Raw genomic sequence first — 19,234 nt, forward strand, 5'->3', positions numbered from 1 at the left:
CTCACAGAGTTGAGAAACATGAGACCAAACAGGTGCATCAATGCATACAAGGAGTTGCCGGTAGACTGAAGTCACTTTAAACCGCAGTGGCAGCATCTCAAGCGGTGGCCATTACTACTTCTGAGGTTACTGTGCCTTCCTCAGTTCCTACAACAGCCTCCACTTCCTCCTTATGTCTTCCACCTCCTGAAAAGTTTGATGGGGATCCCAAGAAATCCAGTGCTTTTTGAATCAATGCCTCATCCATTTTGTATGTAACTCTGGATCGTTTCTGTCTGAACATTTCATGGTGACATTTATTATCTCTCTCCTCTCTGGACAGGCTTTGGCATGGGTTTTGCCCCTTTGGGAGCGCAATGATCCTCTTTTGCTGAAAGCTTCCTCCTTTATGAAGGCTTTTTGCAAGATATTCGATGAACCAGGATGGGTCACCTGTGCTGCCTCAAGCCTTTTGAATTTACGCCAAGGTTCGCAGATCGTGGGACAATATGCGGTGGAGTTTCGCACTTTATCCTCTGAGTTGAAGTGGAATAGCGAAGCATTAGTCGCTACTTTCTTGCAAGATTTGGCGGACCGGGTTAAGGATGAGTTGGCATCCCGCGAGCTTCCAGATCTGGACTCACTTATATCTCTATATAATTGAATTGATCTGCGTTTTCGGGAACGCTCTCACGAACGGTCTTCGGCCAGATGTTTTTCTTCTCGTCTGGCCCCACTGGGGAACCTATGCAAACTGGACAATCCCCTCTCTCTCTGGAAGAAAGAGAGAGACGCTTCAAGCAAAACTTGCTCTACTGTGGTGAATCTGGACATTTGTTATCCACTTGTACTGAGAGACCGGGAAATGCTTCCTCCTAATCGGTGATAGGGAGGCCGTTTAGGAGTTAATCTTACTACATCTTACTAAAGCTCTTCCAATAGAGACTTCTTGATGACCATTTAGTTGGAAACTCCTGCCGGCCCTCATGTAACATACGTCTTTGTGGACTTTGGCTCTGCCGGTAATTTCATCTCCATCACTCTGGCTTCACCACTCCATATCTCCACTCAAGATCTGCCTCAGCCATTCTTTTTCACTACCGTGGATGGGAATCCAGTTTCTAATGACTCAGTATCTTGAATTACTTCTCCAGTTCGGCTGACAGTAGGAGTGCTTCATGCGGAGACTATCAAATTTTTGGTGTTTCCCAAGTCTATTAATTCCATCATTCTGGGTCTACCATTGCTTAGACTTCTTGCACCTCAATTCGACTGGAGCTTGACTCAAGTTACCGCATGGGGGGCCTTTATGTTTCAAGAAGTATCTTTCTAAAATCCAACCTAGTGACACCTCTGTTTCCTGTTTTGCCATTTCTTCCCAGTCTGTGCTTCCCGCTCCTTATAACTCATTCCAGGACGTCTTTTGCACAATTGCCTCAGAGACTCTCCCTCCTCATAGTCCTTTGGATTGCCCAATTGATTTGTTACCTGACAAATCCATCCCTAAAGAAAGGATTTACCCTCTTTCGCTACCTGAGAAACCGGCCATTTCCCAGAACATCGCTGAAAACCTCAAGCGTGGCTTTATCAGGAAATCTTCATCTCCAGCCGTTAGTTTTTGTCAAAAAGAAAGATGGGACTTTGCGTCCTTGCATTGATTATCGGGAATTGAATGCTATTGCAATTTAAAACCAGTACCCCCTTCAACTCATCACAGAACTGTTCAATTCTATTAGTGGTTTCAAAGTCTTCTCCAGACTGGATCTCAGAGGGGCCTATCATTTAATTTGCTGTTTTTCAGTCTTTAATTAACAAGGTTTTCCAAGATCTTCTCTACAGCTCTGTGGTAGTATACTTGGATGACATCTTGAATTTTTCTCTTGATCTCTTCTCTCAGTGGGTCAAGGAGGTCCTCACTCATCTGAAAGTAAACTAATTGTTCTGCAAACTCGAAAAGTGTGTGCTTCGAAGTTTTTCAGATTCCCTTCCTGTGTTATATTGTCTCAGGCTCTGGCTTCCAAATGGATCCAGAAAAGATGTCTGCAATTGTCAATTGGCCTAGACCCTTAGGATTAAAAGCAGTACATTGCTTCATCCGAAAATCGGCTAATCCCAAGAACTGGCCTCCTGAGGCTATTTCTGACTTTCTCTCCCTCAAGAAGGTTTTTTTCCGTGGCTCCTGTTCTCGTTCAGCCCGATCAAAAGAGGCCTTTTTTCCTTGAGGCAGAAGCTTCATCTATTGGCGCGGGGGCAGTGCTCTCACATGAATTCCCCACCAGTATCTTTCGTCCTTGTGGATTCTTTTCCAGGAAGCTTTCCTCATCTGAACGCAATTATGGTATTGGGGATAAAGAGTTACTCGCAATAAAATCTGCCTTAGAAGTCTTCTGGAGAAAGCTATTCACCCAGTCACTATATTTACCGACCACAAAAACCTCATTTATCTGCGTGACGCCCGCTGTCTAAATTCCCGTCAGGCCCGTTGGTCTTCCTTCTTTAGCTGCTTCAATCTGAAACGTACATACCGCTCTGGTGCCCTGAATTGTCGTGCGGATGCCTTGTCCCGGTCTTTTGATGAATCTGATCTGCTTCCTGTGGCTGAACTTCGACTAATACTTGAACCTTCTAGAATTATTGCCATCACTAGACCGTCTCCTAGGACCCCTCCTGCAGGCTGTTCTTACCTTGATCCACATCTTCGTCTGAAGGCACTTTGTTGGGCTCATTCCTCCAAATTCTATGGCCATGTTGGGTTCAAGAAGACCTTTGCCCTATTATCCTGGCATATTGTTGGCCTACTTTACGTTCTGACACCCATGAACATGTTGTTGCTTGTGTAGTCTGTGCACAAAGTAAATCTCCCAGGCATGCCCCTGCTGGCTTGCTTTCTCCTCTACCAGTTCCTGAACGACCATGGGTTAGCCTCTTTACAGGATTTTATCTCCGACCTTCCTCCCAGCAATGGCTTTGTAACGCTCCGATCCCACAGATAGTACCTGTCTCGTTACCTGCAGTCCATTAATCTGGAAACTGCCATGTCCCAGCATCAGTCATTCTCCAGTTCATTCATTCAGCTATATTCAGATCTGTGCAGGTGCAAGCCTATTGCACTTCAGGACCTCCTCCCTCCTTTTTCATTGGCTAAGCACTTCTGGAGCACTATTTAAACCTCCTGGATTCACCTTTCTGATGCCTGTTTTTCAAGCTCACTTCCTGCAGCCTGTGGTTCTGGTTCCTGTTCTCCTTGTGGTTTCCCTGTGTTCCAGTCTGCTCTCAGTTCGGGGTCTGTGCTGAACCATCACTATTCCAGTACCTCTCTAACCATCTCCAGTGTACTTCATTGTGACCGCTCCAGTTCTCTCATCACTACCACTCTTAGCCGCTACTACATCTGTGACTCATCAGCTGTTGCCACGGGTTACCTCCGCTACTCCAGCCTGCTCTCAGTCTCTGGCCGTGTTGAACTATCGCTGCTCCAGTACCTCTATTACCATCTCCAGTGTACATCATCGTGACAGCTTCAGTTCTCTCATCCCTACCACTCAGACCCGCTACTACATCTGTGACTCATCAGCTGTTACTACGAGTTACCTCCACAACTCCAGTTTGCTCTCAGCCTGCGGCCGTGTTGAACTATCGCTGTTCCAGTACCTCTATTACCATCTCCAGTGTACTCTATTGTGACAGCTCCAGTGCTCTCATCACTACCGTTCAGAGCTACTATTTCATCTGTGACTCATCAGCTGTTGTTTTACGAGTTACCTCCACCACTCCAGTCAGCCTTCAGCCTCTGGCTGTGTTGAACTATTGCTGCTCCAGTACTTACATTACTATCCCCAGAGTATTTCATAGTGACAGCCTCTGTCCTCTTGTTGTATTCCACAGAGCACTTATTCTCCTGGTGACTCATTGGCTGCTGACCATCAGCCTATATTATTGTTGTGCCTGTATTTATGCCACTCGTCTGTGGGCTCCATAGTCTCCATCCACTTCACCTGGTTCCCCCACATCGTTCTGCCGTACACTCACTCACAGGACTGCGACCTGCAGACTTGGTGCAGCTAAGACCATACCTCCTTGCGGGGGTTCCTGGTGAAAACCACCTGTCTATTAGACTCCGCACCCGTGGGTGGGCTTAGCCATGTTCAGCAAAGCCTGGGGATCAATTTCCTGTAAGCCGACCGTGACAGGCTTCCACACAATTTGGTTAGTCGTTGGTAGGTTCTCTAAGATGGCTCACTTTGTCCCATTAAATGGGCTACCTTCAGCTTCCAAATTAGCGCAAGTGTTTATTAAAGAGATTTTTCACCTCCACGGATGACCACAAGAAATAATATCTAACCGCGGAGTCCAATTTGTGTCCCGCTTCTGGGAGCTTTCTGCAAGGAATTGGGAGTTGAGTTGAAGTTTTCCTCTGGCAATCATTCTCAGACCAACAGTCAAACCGAGCGGATAAATCAAGACCTTGAGGGATTCCTTCACTGTTTCTCTTCTAACAATCAATCAGACTGGAGCACCCCACTCCCTTGGGCTGACTTTGCCCATAATTCTCATGTTCACAGTTCCTCTGGTTATTCTCCTTTGTATACAGTGTTCGGATCTCATCCTATATTGCCAGATTTTTCTTCCCCTCAGGCCTCCTCAGTTCCTGCTGCCCAGTCCTTTGTTTGGGATCTTGCTCAGATCTGGACTTCTGCCATGCAGATCTCCATCGAAAGACAAAGTATGGCTCTTTACCTGGAACCTCAGACTGCGAGTACCGTCTATGAAGCTGGCTCCACGATTCCTTGGCACCTTTTCTGTAACCCAAGTCATTAATCCAGTAACTTATATACTCTTCCTCCCCTCCTCTCTTAATGTTCCCAATACATTTCACATTTCTCTGTTGAAACCTCTTGTACTTAATAAATTTACCCACATTCCCTCCCAACCATCCCCCATTCCATCTACAGATGGTTATGAGTACGAGATTAGCCACATCTTGGACGTCCGGCGCCTTCACGGGCACCCCCAACATCTCAGGAGCGCAAGCAGGGGGTGGTTCCAGTTCTGCAGAAACCCCTCCCTGTATTTGGATCACCACTGCCTCAGAAGCAGTGAACACATCACACTCCACCTGATCGCCCCTCAAAGAGAAACGATGGGGCATTTCTCTAAACTTGTTCTGAGAGGGCATTTTGTAGTCTTTGTCCTGTCTTCCTTAATGTTTGGAACGCACTGTGTGTTCCAAAAGCCAAACTGCTTCAGCTCAGTGTGTGGAACGCATATTCAACTATGTGTTCCACTCGCTGAGCTGAAACAGGAAGTTCGGCTTTTGGAACGCACAGTGCATTCCAAATAACAAAGAAGACCAGATAAAGTTTACAAGACGCCCTCGCGCCCAACAGCGAAGCAAAAAAAATAAGAAAACTGCTCTTATCAGAGCACAACAAACCTATTCCATTTACCCACACTAGTTAGCAAACAGCACACAGAAATAAAGATCCGCTACACAATATTGTCATAACTACACACACTGCTGCTAAACTCTATATTAAAACTGCCTACACGCATACAGAATACACAAAAACAAACAATACCACACACCAAATCAGAGCCAATTTTCAAATGGGCCAATAATAATAATACAACAAGGCAAGAGCTTAGGACATACTGCACAGGAGCATATAAACAGCATCAGAACTATAAACAATACAAATAAGAGCCATAAATATCAGACAAGAACCCTAGGCACCAGAGTAGTGCAAACTGTTGTTTACTGACATTAATCTAATTGTGTGTAGAGTAATTGCACTAGGTGTTATGCTGCCACTTAGTAAGTTGTAGGAGGAATGTGGATGTTGCAATCAAATAAAATTGACTGTACGGCCACAGCAATTTCGAAATTTGGAATGTGGTGTCTGGGCCTGTGGTTCAGATATTGTGATATGTAAAAGACCAGTAGATTTATTTGTAACAGTGCACAATTTTGTGAAGTGAAACTTTTTCTGGCGGCACTTAGTGACAAACCATCACAAAAGGCAAAGCGGTTTCATTTAAAATACACGCGCTTGGCACACACTGATTTTTTTTGTTTATCAGCACTTGTTTTTGCAGATGTACGCATGCAGAGTGGAACTTAAGGTCTAGATTTGGGCTTCCAGATCCACTAATGTGGAAATAAATAAAAGGTTAAATAAGTAAATGGCAATAACAGAACAGGTATTACAGCGTTATGAGTACCGTTGTGATATTTGCTGATTAGGCATCCTCGTGCAAACATTCGGAAACTCCCTTCCAGAAATCCTGCATTTGCCCCTGTATCTGGTCCACTGGGAAGGATTTGGACCCAAAGAGAGTAAATAAATAGGATCTCCACGCTCCTCGTCTTCTATCTGCAGTCTTCGATTTCCCTTCTTGGAGAGGACGGTGGGGTACTGTCAGGCGTAGTCCCCGCACATTCAAGAAATGCCGGGGACGGGCGCCTTGCTATACTGAGCAATGGCATCCCGTTGCCTAGCAATGGGACCCGCCTGGATCACTGACCGCGCATGCGCAGTCCTCGCATCTCCATTGCTAGGTAACGAGATGCCTGTTTTGGCTTCCTGTCAGCGATCAGCTGACTCTAAACTAGAGATGGGCGCGCTCGATTCCCCGAGATCCGAACCCGCCCGAACTGTGCCTATCCGAGTACCGAGCCGAGCAGGCTCGGTACTCTCCCGCCGTTCGGAATCGAAATTGAGTCAAAACGTCATCGGATCTCAGGGCTCGGTTCTAGCAGTATTTGAAATGCATAAATACCCGCCTCCACAGCAATCCATCGCCATTTGAAAGAGGGAGAGAGCATTGTTAGGTCACAGGCTGTATTAGAGCAGGGACAGAGCAATAATTGTATACCTTATTCTTTCAAATATTATTTCAGTTCTGCTACCAATTCTATTAGCAATTGTTAGAGCAGGAAGAGAGGAGGATAGAGCAGGCTTTTTTTCAATATTTTGCACTACAAGTGCTTTTGGAAAAATAAGAGATGTGATTGATACATGGCTTATACCACTTGCACTCTCCCCAGGATATGTCATTACTGATAACGCCAACAATATATTGCTTGCATTACAGCTTGATGAATTCCATCACATTCCCTGTTTTGCTCACACCATCAATTTGGTGGTGCAGAACTTCCTAAGAAATAACCGTGAGATGCAGGAGATGCTTTCGGTGGCCAGTAAAATTTCAGGCCATTTCCGACATTCTGCCACAGCATGTAGGAGATTGCAGAAGCTCCAAGAACTGTTTAACTTGCCCTGCCACCAACTTAAGCAAGAGGTGTTAACTAGGTGAAATTCCACCCTGTACATGCTTCAGAGGATGGAAGAACAGCGCAAAGCCATCCAAGCGTATTGCACAAGCCATGACATTGGGAAAGGAGGGGGGATGTATTTCACTCTTGCACAGTGGGGAATCCTTTCAGTGCTGTGCAAGGTGCTGAAACCATTTGAAGTTGTGAAGTGTGAAGTGAGTGCAGACTCACTTCACACATCACAAGCTGTGTTGGGTGATTCCCAGGTCTCCCATGGCTGCTAGTACTGGGTAAGACTTGCCTTTAAAAGCTGTATGCAGGTAAGCCTTTAGCCCAGATAAAAAAGCATAGCATTTGATCATGTTAGGACTGACCATTCCGACACCGAGGACACCTACAATAAAAATCCAAATGTGTAAAAAAGCGGTTTGCATTTAACCAGACTTCCAAAACGACAGTCTACATCTCCGATCACAGCACCATGCTCCCCGCAAGTTATTCCAATACACACATGTCCGTCACCAATCTTTGATGTCATCGCGACCTGAATAAATGTTATTTAAAGCAGCAATGGCGGGACCCATCAGGTTAAGTGGTTAAACACTTAACCCAACATTGCCGCTTTAAATTAAGATTTATTCAGGTCGCGATGACATCAAAGTTTGCTGCCGGACATGTGTGTTATTTTCTAAGCTTAATAAATCTAAATAGTAACAAAGTCAATATTCACATTCTTAATTTTTTCAGTGTGTGTAAATCTTTCTAATGTCAAACATGGGTTAGTTTTGATATTTTTGTCACACCTGAGGATCTGTCTGTACCCAGACTGGGTTGTGTCTATGGAGCTGGACTGGTGACTACATGGACAAAGCTGAGTGGCTTGATAATGTTCATCTGCATGTAGTGAAAGGACTGGTGGAGATGGTGATTACACTAGCAGAGGAGAGCAAATAGGAACTGGACTACTGGACTAGATTGGAACCAGAATACAGTAACCAGAATGCTGGAAGTGGATTGCTGTAACCGGAATGGAATCTGACTGCTGGAACTGGACTGCAGACTAGACTGTCTGCGCTGGAGTAATAGCAAGACTGCTGAGAACCAGGTTGGCATCTGAAATACAACATTGCACTGGCAACTGGAAAGGGCTCCAGGAAGTCATTTTATACTGCAGAAATACCACAGATATTCAGCAGTTGCAGGTAAATGGGAGGTAAGGAAAGATTCCAGGCAGCATATACAGGGAAATGCACAGGTAAGTCCCAGGTTCACAAATGAAACAGGTCAGCACAATGTATCTTGAAATAGATCTCACCCAGCATAGATCCAGGAGCACCACAGGAGGAAGTGACCTCAGAGTATAACATCAGGATGACAACAATAACCAGCAATGTGTGCTGGGAGTGACAGGTATATATATATGGGAAATGCGAACACACCCAGGTGCATGAGATAATTGGAGAACGGGTTAACCCCTAATGCAACCATGAAAGGCACGATAGCAGCACCTCTGGTGATCAGGGGTACTGCTGCAAATACACACTAATAAAGTCAAATAGTCCAGGAGGCAGGAGCTGCCAAGCAAAGCAGTATGCACTGCAAGGGGCTTGCAGGCAGATTCTAACAGCAGCACTCTGAGTTGCTGGGATGGATCAAGTGACTAAGTCCAAGATGGCAGCTCCCATGAACTGGTATTGGGGGGAAACCTGGAATGGAGGCTATTATCACCTTGTTGAATCATGTGACTGAATCAAAGATGGCCATGACCATACTCTGATTCTGGAGGGATCACTGGAGTGGAGACAGACTGGACAGCATCTTATAGAGAGGTCTGAACCCAGCAGAGCCAAATTGGAAAAGCAGTGAAGAGGTAAGTGACAGGATCTGAGTAGTGATAATCGTATTAACGGTGATGTAAACACCGACAGTGTTTACACCTACATAATTAATATGATAGTGAAGAAAGCAACATGTTAAAAATAACTACTTGCCTGTAAACAGACACACTGGAAATTTGATGTAAGGAGAGAACTTCCAAATTACGCCACTTGCAAGCGCGACTTGGACATTTTGGATTTTAAAGCGGCAATGCATGCACCCGTGTAAGTATTACCTTTACATTAGGGTTAGGGGTTAGGGTTAGGAATACAATTAATATTACCATAATTAAATGTGTTTGTGAGCTGCTGCTTTAAAAAAAAAATCCAAGTCGCGCTTGCAGGTTACGTCATTTGGAAGTGTCGCCCTCTCCTCACATCGGATTTCTAGTGTGTCTGTTGTTTTTTACATGCCCCCTTCTTCACTATCGTAATAGTTATGTAGGTGTAAACTGTCGGTGTTTACATTATCGTTAACTCGTACTACACCCAATCTGAAAGCCTGGTGTGTGACAATTTACACCTAATGCTGCAGTAATATGTGTTTAATCTAGGTTAAATTGGTGGGAAAAAAAGAGCAGTTTCACTAAGTATTCATAATTATTTAATAACATCCAATTATTTCTATATTCACGTTGTATTCTGATAGTGTGTCATAATTCTCTTGCTTAACTCTACGTTTCTCAGGCCTTCTATAAAATAGTTCTCATTTACATCAGGTCCATTGCTCTCTATTTCTCTGTTTTTTTCAATGACACATACAGAGATTGCTTGAGTTGCATTAAGTAAAAGATCAATGTGGGGAAAATATGTCTCTCATTAAGACATCACAGCAACAGATGTGCCAATTGCTCTTACAGTGGTGAACAAAGAAGATTAAACAGATGATTTGTATTACATAACACGACTAGAAAGACATTAAAGAAGAATATCTATTTTTCATGATCATCACCAAAAAAAAATTCTCAGGGTGATGTATGATTGGAAATGGATAAAACATTTATGTGGATTATGAATATTTCATAAGAGGTCACATGACATTTTCTATACCCTCATTTGTTTTGTAACCTGTGCTCTGTTTCCTTTTTGGATGAATATGACCTTATGAAATATTATCCAATTGCCACTGTGTCCAATATATGGCCTTTAAGATATTATTGTACGGCTGGGATCTCCTATTCCTCTCTATAAATAAGTATGCTGTTTTCTAAAATGACAACAGATCTATTCTCAAAAGAGAAACATTGAAGGTCATTTACAAAGCCCGAAACACCATAGTGTAACAACCGTTGGGTGCCTCACTTTGTCCAAGTGTATCTAGCTTTGCGTCAAGGTGCATTGGTTTATAGAACATGATGGCAGCCTTTCTGGAGAACCAGAAGTTATCACCAGCAGATAGAAGAAGTTGGGTGGGTGGAGTATTCCTTGCAATGTACATAGTAGGCCCACTGTTGCACCTAGTTTTGTGGATCAGTGCAGATATGGGGTATAATTTTGCAAAGCAAGAGTAATGAATTGAGGGAAAGGAGTGAAGAGGATGTATTTTTGTGTGAGTGTTCTGGAATAGGACTTGGAATTTGAGTCTTGTCCAATACTTTTAATGAGACCTGTTCTGCACCTTCATGTTGCACTTCAGTGGAGAAGCCTTTTTCCAGTTTACTCTGTGTAATGTAATAAAAAGTTTCTCAGCGTGGGAAAGTCCCAGGATATAAAATAGACCAATCAGAGTCTAGCGATCTGAATGTACCAGGTACATGACAGAATCTGACTGGTTGCTATGGACAACACCTCCACTTTTGCTTCTTAGAAGGTTTGATAAATCTACCCCTAAACTAAAATACTACTTCATTCAATATGGGAAAACATAATGTAGCATTTACTGGCAACTCTGAAAATTAGGGCCAGTGAAAACCTTTATACTAAGAAGTAAATATTAAGGATGAGTGGGCTCGGATGTCTGGAATCCGAGCCCACCCGAACAGTGTGATTCCGAGTCAGATCCGAGCGATGTCCGGGTATTCCCGCCGATTCCGAAACTTAAAACGAGGCTCTGACTCATAATCCCGCTGTCGGATCTCGCGATACCCGGATCCTTTAAATTCCCCGCTTGCCGCCGCCATCTTCACTCGGGCATTGGTCAGGGAAGAGGGAGGGTGTGTTAGGTGGTCCTCTGTCCTGTGATTTCTCATGCTGTGCTGTGCTGTGCTGTGTTCTGCTCAGTCCAGTCCAGTGGTGCTGTGTCCTGTGCTCTGTCCTGCTGAGTCCAGTGGTGCTGTGTCCTGTGCTCTGTCCTGTTGAGTCCAGTGGTGCTTTGTGCAGTGCTGTGTCCTGCTGATTCCAGTGGTGCTGTGTCCTGTGCTCTGTCCTGTTGAGTCCAGTGGTGCTTTGTGCAGTGCTGTGTCCTGCTGATTCCAGTGGTGCTGTATCCTGTGCTCTGTTCTGCTAAGGGCATTGTTATTTCTAAATTATTCCAAAGTTATAAAAAATTTATTAAAAAGTTATAAAAAAATAAATATAAAAAAATTATAAAAAAATTATACGAAAAAAAAAATTAGGTTGAAAAAAATAGGTAGTACTATTTAAATTCAAAGTCACACTACGTTCACTCTTGCAGCTGTCACAAAAAAAAGGTAGTACTATTTCAATTCAAAGTCACATTACGTTCACTCTTCCAGCTGTCACAAAAATTAGGTAGTACTATTTCAATTCAAATTCACACTACGTTCACTCTTGCAGCTGTCACTAAAAATAGGTACTGCTGTATAACTACAGTCCAGTGGTACTCTCCTGTGCCGCAGATCATTTGTAAAGGCTTTGCCCAGTGTGTGTGGTTTAGGGGTACGCTCTCTTGTGCTGCATATAATGGAGTACCAAAATTTGGAGGATAAAGTAGGGAAAGATCAAGAACCACTTCCTCCTAATGCTGAAGCTGCTGCCACTAGTCATGACATAGACGATGAAATACCATCAACGTCGTCTGCCAAGGCTGATGCCCAATCTCCTAGTACAGGGCATGTAAAATCCAAAAACCCAAAGTTGACTAAAATTTCCAAAAAAAGAAAATTAAAAACATCTGAGGAGAAACGAAAACTTGCCAATATGCCATTTACGACACGGAGTGGCAAGGAACGGCTTAGGTCCTGGCCCGTGTTCAGGACTAGTGGTTCAGCTTCACCCAAGGATCTAAGACCTCCTCCTCCCCCCCTTTAAAAAAAATTGAAGAGAGTTATGCTGTCAGCAACAACAACAAAACAGCAAACAACTCTGTCTTCTAAACAGATGACATCACAAATCCCCAAGGCGAGTCCAAGGGTGTTGGTGGTTGCGAAGCCTGACCTTCCCATCACTGTACGGGAAGAGGTGACTCCATCCACCATTTGCAGCACACCCTCTGCATATGCTGGAAGGATGACCCACAGTGTAGATTCAGATTTGGATAATCAAGTTGTCAAGGAGGCTATTGATGTAGCTGGCGTTGTGGAGGAATTTGACGAGGAGGATGCTGATGTGGTTATCATAAATGAGCCACCAGGGGGGGAAACAGTTGTTGTCCATGAGATGAAAAACCCCATCGTCATGCATGGTCAGAAGACCCAAAAATCCACCTCTTCTGTCTGGAGTTATTTTTATCCGAATCCGGACAACAAATGTATGGCCATATGTAGCTTATGTAAAGCTCAAATAAGCAGGGGTAAGGATCTTGGCCACCTAGGGACATCCTATCATTTCAGCCACAGTAGTTTGGTAGGCACTGTCGCTGAAATGATTGCTTTGTTAAAGTGTGCATGTCCTATTTCAACAACATCAGGGTGGGTGGGAGGGCCCAAGGACAATTCCATCTTGCAACTCTTTTTTTGGCATAATGTGCTCTTTGGGGCCTAGTTCTATCTCCATCAGAGATATTCCTGCAGGCCATGTCACCGGCACAGCTATGTTGGTGTTAGACGTGAGCTGCATACTCTGTCTGATTTAGCAGAAGCTAGCCATTGGCCTTGATAATCAAATAGGCTTTCCGTGATATTACATTGTCAGGGATTAGGCTAAACAGAGTGTCATGGTATTTGAGATCCTTACCTTACCTACATACAGCGTATACAGTGCTGCTATTTGTTCTATCATATTAATGTTTAGATAGGGTCGCTTGCTCACATCACCCAGTGAAGCAAGCGCTATATAAGTGCCAACTTTTATACACGTTAGGCAGCGTCTTTAACGAGAATTCAGTATCTATATAATTGTGAGTGCTTTAAGATCTTACATGACCTTTAATCAGGCCACCTTAATCGCTGCTCTATTACAGATCTCTGTACAGTGATCATAATGCATATTTTTGCAGAACCAATTTAAATATATAAACAGGGTCTCCTAGAATACGTACTATTTTATTTAAAGGAGTTTTAAGGGGCATTACACTCTAATAGAGAGACTTATCATTTCTGAATAAAAAAAATGCTCTAATTCTTGTTAAGTTCCCAAAAAGAGGAACTGCCATTTCTATTACTACGTTCATTGTTTGTGTAGTTCAAAAAACGAGGAACTGCCATTTCTAATAATATTTTCATTCTATATGTAGTTCCCAAAAAGAGGAACTGCCATTTCTATTGATATTTTCATTCTATATGTAGTTCCCAAAAAGAGGAACTGCCATTTCTATTGATATTTTCATTCTATATGTAGTTCCCAAAAAGAGGAACTGCCATTTCTATTGATATTTTCATTCTATATGTAGTTCCCAAAAAGAGGAACTGCCATTTCTATTGCTACGTTTTGTTTTTTTGTAGTTCCAAAAAAAAATAACTGCGGCCTTAACTGCTATGTTGGTGTTAGACGTGCATCCGGTGTCCGCCATCTGTGCAGTGGTATTCAGACCAGTTGAGGGTTTTATATTGTGGCCCCGGTACCAAATTGGGTACCGGGGCCACTCCACTACGCAGTCCAGATAGATGCGTATCAGATATTAAACTACATTCAATGTTGTGGCCAAATCCAAAATTAATTAAAATGACCTTTCATCGTCAAAAACAAGAGGTATTGACGCGTTAGAACTACACCCTGTATATGCTGCAGAGGATGTAGGATCAGCCATCTGTAGAGTGAAATTCAGACCAGTTAAGGTTTTTTTATTGTGGCCCCGGTACCAAATTGGGTACCGGGGCCACTCCACTACGCAGTCCAGAAAGCTACCTCGGTCCAACATTTTAGACTAAAAACAATATTGTGAGGTGTGAGGTGTTCCAAATACACTGGAAATTAGTGGAAATGATTGTTATTGAATGTTATTGAGGTTAATAATAGCGTAGGAGTAAAAAACAAACAAAAAACTAGATTTTAGCACTTTTTATGCTTTTTTAAAAATAAATCAGAACCAAAACCTTTCGTCAGGTGTTTTGCCAAAACAAATCAGAACCCAAAACCTCAAGCTAATCAGAACCCAAAACACAAAACACTAAAAGTGCCCGGTGCACACCCTTAGTAAATATGGCCCTTAGTTGCCATTTAAACCTAAAAAAGGCCCTATCATTTGAACAATTTTTACTTCAATTTGTAACAAGAAATCACTGTTTTTTGTTATAATCAAATAAGTTCCTTCATCAGGAATAGTAAATATTACTACTGTAATAAAACTTGAAGTTCAAAGAACCAAGTGAAAGCAACAGCATAATTTGTTAAGTCCCATTTTGTAGTGAGCATTTGTAGCCTTTGAAGTTACTCCACCTTGCCATTCCCAGCATTATGAAACCAAATGAATGAACATGCCTATGTTTTAAGCTTTGACATCATTACCCTACAGCAGTAACAGGTAAAACAAAGACTCAGATATAAACATTGTATTTTTCTAACATAAAAAATGATGCTGTGTGTATATTTACTACCATCTTAGGTTCCATCTAGGTTCTTATTTAGTTTAATGGATGGGCAAAAGGTCGATTTCAAAACCAATACTAATTTCATGAAGCACTATCTAACACTGTATTTACTAAACAGTAATATCAGAAATACTGTGTAAACAATATATAGGCATAAAGACCTTTAACATAAAGTATGTTTGTATAGCATAAATACAGTTTAGTTTTCATTTCCCAAAAGAAGATCTCATATCTAAAAAGAATTCCTGGCTTAAAACAAACTGTCAGTGTAAAGTGTATGTACAACATATTATTGCTCATGAATTATTAATTCTTATTGTACCCTGTGGGTCATAAATTATTGAGGGAACATATCAAACGGAACACATGAGATCCTGTGTGGAGCGATTTCATGTTACATCTCTGAGTTTAAAGGTTGTTTTTTCTCTCCTGCTTACTGCAGTACTTACTGCTACTATTCTTAGGAGCAGATTTACTGCTTGATCAAGTATTGTGGCTTGTTATAATCCTAAAACTAGCCACATGCTTTAATCTGATCATTTGACATAGCAGCTGGATCCTTGGTCAATTTATTCATATATATGGAAGTTAAAATAAGACAAATTCAGACTTTGACCTGCTTATTGAAAAGCCGGCTCTGTCCAATTTGCTAGGGGCAAAAGATTTCCTATGTCCCAATAACCACACACACAGGTTAATCCAATGCGATTGTTTGTCATACAGTTAGATGTTGATCTAAACAAGCAATAGGTGTGAAATGGGAAAAAAAGGACACATGTTTGGCCAGCATGAAAGCTGGGCAATATTTCTCATTTGTTATGTAACACAATGCATCAGATATATGTCCTATAACCAATATACTCTTATTGAATCCGTTATTGTGTGACAGTTTAGCGAAGTTGCAGGAAATAAAGATGAAAAAAATTGTATGTGACATGCCACTAGTGTGATTTTCATATGCTTATACAAATCTACTGTCAAACTTTTTTCCTCCACATAAAATATATTTTCTCCAATAGAACTTCAAACCTAGATCATTTGCTTTTAATTTTACAACTACCTCTCAGTAAATTTTCACTGAACCATCATCATGATAAGGGAAGTGTGACCATCAGCCTAACTGCAGTTAAAATCACGTGGGTGAGTGATTAGGTGTTTAGCCTATGGGCTTCTTCTATTTGTTAACCAATAAGGCAGAGGAGGGGGGTGGTCTAGTTTTATATAGGTAAAGTTCTCCTCCATTTCCCCCTCTCTGCTTCAGCATTCCTCCCGCCCTCCCGGCATTATCTGATTTTGGTATAAGTGTTTTTTTCTTAGGTGGGAGAGCAGTGCAGTCGGTAAGTTTGCATATGGTGCTTGGGTTATCTCGTCATAGGTCACTACTCCTCCTTTGGATTGTGTTGTCATCACGTGTGTTGGGTCCAGTGAGTGGGACTCTAGGCCAGTATGTTGAATATTTTACTGGCGGTTATAAGGGGGTGTATCATTGCCGTTGAACAGATATTTCGCACCGGCCAATAGATAAGGTATGATCCTGGGTTGGTGGTACAATGGTCTGACCTTTCCACCGTTATTGGTTTTCGGTTTGCTGACTGCCCTGCTCTCGTCCGCCTTTTAGGCCCCTTTAGTTTAATATTAGTTAGTTAATAAATATATTTTATTCCAACGTTAATCTGGTGTCCGTGTCTTAATTGGTTTTATTATGGTATTATGGTAAACACTATGAACTTCCACACTGTGCATTTTATTTATCATTTACAGGAATACACAGGATTCAAGTTTCCAGTGCAAATAAATTTGGGGCCTATTTAGTAATCCTTATTTTCATTTAAATTCCTTGAAAACTTCAATTTTCAGACAGATGCAAATCTAAGTATTGTGCAAATGTATTAACAGTGCATCATAGCAGATATCGTAGATGGGGCTTGAGTCATTAACGAGAACAATGCAAAAAAAGGAGTAACTTTGCACTGTGCAAAACCATGTTGCATTGGAGGGGGGAGGTAAAATTAAAATGTGGGGACAGATTTATAGTAGGGATGTGCACGGGCGACTTTTGAGGTCTCGTGTTTTGTGTTTTGGATCCGGATTTTCTCGATGTTTTGGGTTCGGATTTGTTTCGCAAAACACCTGCCGAAAGGTTTTGGTTCGGATTTAAGGTTTTGGATTCGGATTTTTTTTTAAAAAAGCATAAAAAGTTAAAAAATCAATTTTTTGGGCTTATTTTCACTCCTACGCTATTATTGACCTCAATAACATTCAATAACAAGCATTTCCACTAATTTACCGTGTATTCTGAACACCTCACAATATAGTTCTTAGTCCAAAATGTTGCAACGAGCTATCTTTCTGGACTGCGTAGTGGAGTGGTCCCCACAATATAATAAGAAAACCATCAACTGGTCTTAATCGCACCAAAACATGTACCTGGACTGCGTAGAGAAGTGGGTCACCACAAGATATATAATAAGAAAACCATCAACTGGTATGAATCGCACCGAATAATGTACCTGGACTGCGTAGAGGAGTGGGTCACCACAATATATATAATAAGAAAACCATCAACTGGTATGAATCGCACCGAATAATGTACCTGGATTGCGTAGAGGAGTGGGTCACCACAATATAAATTAAAAACCCTGAACTTGTATGATTCGCACCAATAATGTACCTGGACTGCGTAGAGGAGTGGGTCACCACAATATAAATTAAAAACCCTGAACTTGTATGATTCGCACCAATAATGTACCTGGACTGCGTAGAGGAGTGGGTCACCACAATATAAATTAAAAACCCTGAACTTGTATGATTCGCTCCAATAATGTACCTGGACTGCGTAGAGGAGTGGGTCACCACAATATAAATTAAAAACCCTGAACTTGTATGATTCGCTCCAATAATGTACCTGGACTGCGTAGAGTAGTGGGCACTGGGCACCACAATAAAATATATAAAAAAAACCTTCAACAGGTCTGCATTACACTGCACATATGGCTGCTCCTCCATCCTCTCCATCATATACATGTTGGAGTTTCAGCGTGTGAAAACCTCTTGTTTTTGATAATGTCAGTGCATTTTGAATATTTTTCAATTTGCCCCACACCACTGAATGTACTTTATCTATGATACGCATCTATCTATCTTGACTGCGTAGTGTGGTGGCCCCGGTACACAATTTGGTACCGAGGCCACAATATAATTAAAAAACCCTCCACGGGTCAGAATTCAACGAAAAAAGGGTATGGACTGCGTAGTGTGGTGTGCCCGGAACACAATTTTTTACAGCGCCAACAATATAATTAAAAAATTGGGCATCAACTGTCACCGTTGTTTAATATCTGATACACCTAAATATGGACTGCACAGTGGAGTGGCCCCGGTAGTAAATTTGGTGCCGGGGCCACAATACCTCCTCCAACTTCCAAGTGTAGTGTTTATAAAGACAGACAGCGTCGAAGTGTTATTAGTTGACTTTCTTAACCCTAAAATTGTCCCTGTTGCAAATATTCGTGTAATGGACAGTTACTTTTTCATTGAAAGACTCAAGCTTTCAAGTGTAGTGTTTATAAAATATAAACAACAATACAGTAGTTTTAGAGCACGTCAATACCTCTTGTTTTAAATTATGACAGGGCATTTTACTTTTGGTTTAATTTCTTGAATTTGTTTAAATTTGGTTTTACTTTTTGAACATGGCAAACGACTGTTGATTGGTCATATAATGCAAAAAAAAAGTTCCAAGATGGAATTGTCCTTGGGCCCTCACACCCACCCTTATGTTGTTGAAATAGGACATGCACACTTTAACAAACCAATCATTTCAGTGACAGGGCCTACCAAACAACTTTGGCTGAAATGATTGGTTTGTTTGGGCCCCCACACCAAAAAAGCTATTCATCTCTCCCAGTACAGACTAAACAGGCTCTACTGAGGCAAGATGTCGTCCTCATCCTCAACCTCTGATTCCTCTTCCCCTACAGTGTGTACTTCCTCCTCATCACACATTATCAATTCGTCCCCGCTGGACTCCACAACCACAGGTCCCTCTGTACTATCTGGAGGGCAGTGCTGTACTTCATTGAGGAATTGATTATTCATTTTTATAAACATCATTTTTTCAACGTTATGAGGAAGCAACCTCCTTCGCCGCTCACTGACCAGGTTCCCCGCTGCACTAAAAACTCTTTCCGAGTACACACTGGAGGGGGGACAACTCAGGTAAAATAGAGCCAGTT

The sequence above is a fragment of the Mixophyes fleayi genome, chromosome 6 (genome assembly GCF_038048845.1).
Source record: "Mixophyes fleayi isolate aMixFle1 chromosome 6, aMixFle1.hap1, whole genome shotgun sequence".
Lineage (NCBI taxonomy): Eukaryota > Metazoa > Chordata > Amphibia > Anura > Limnodynastidae > Mixophyes > Mixophyes fleayi.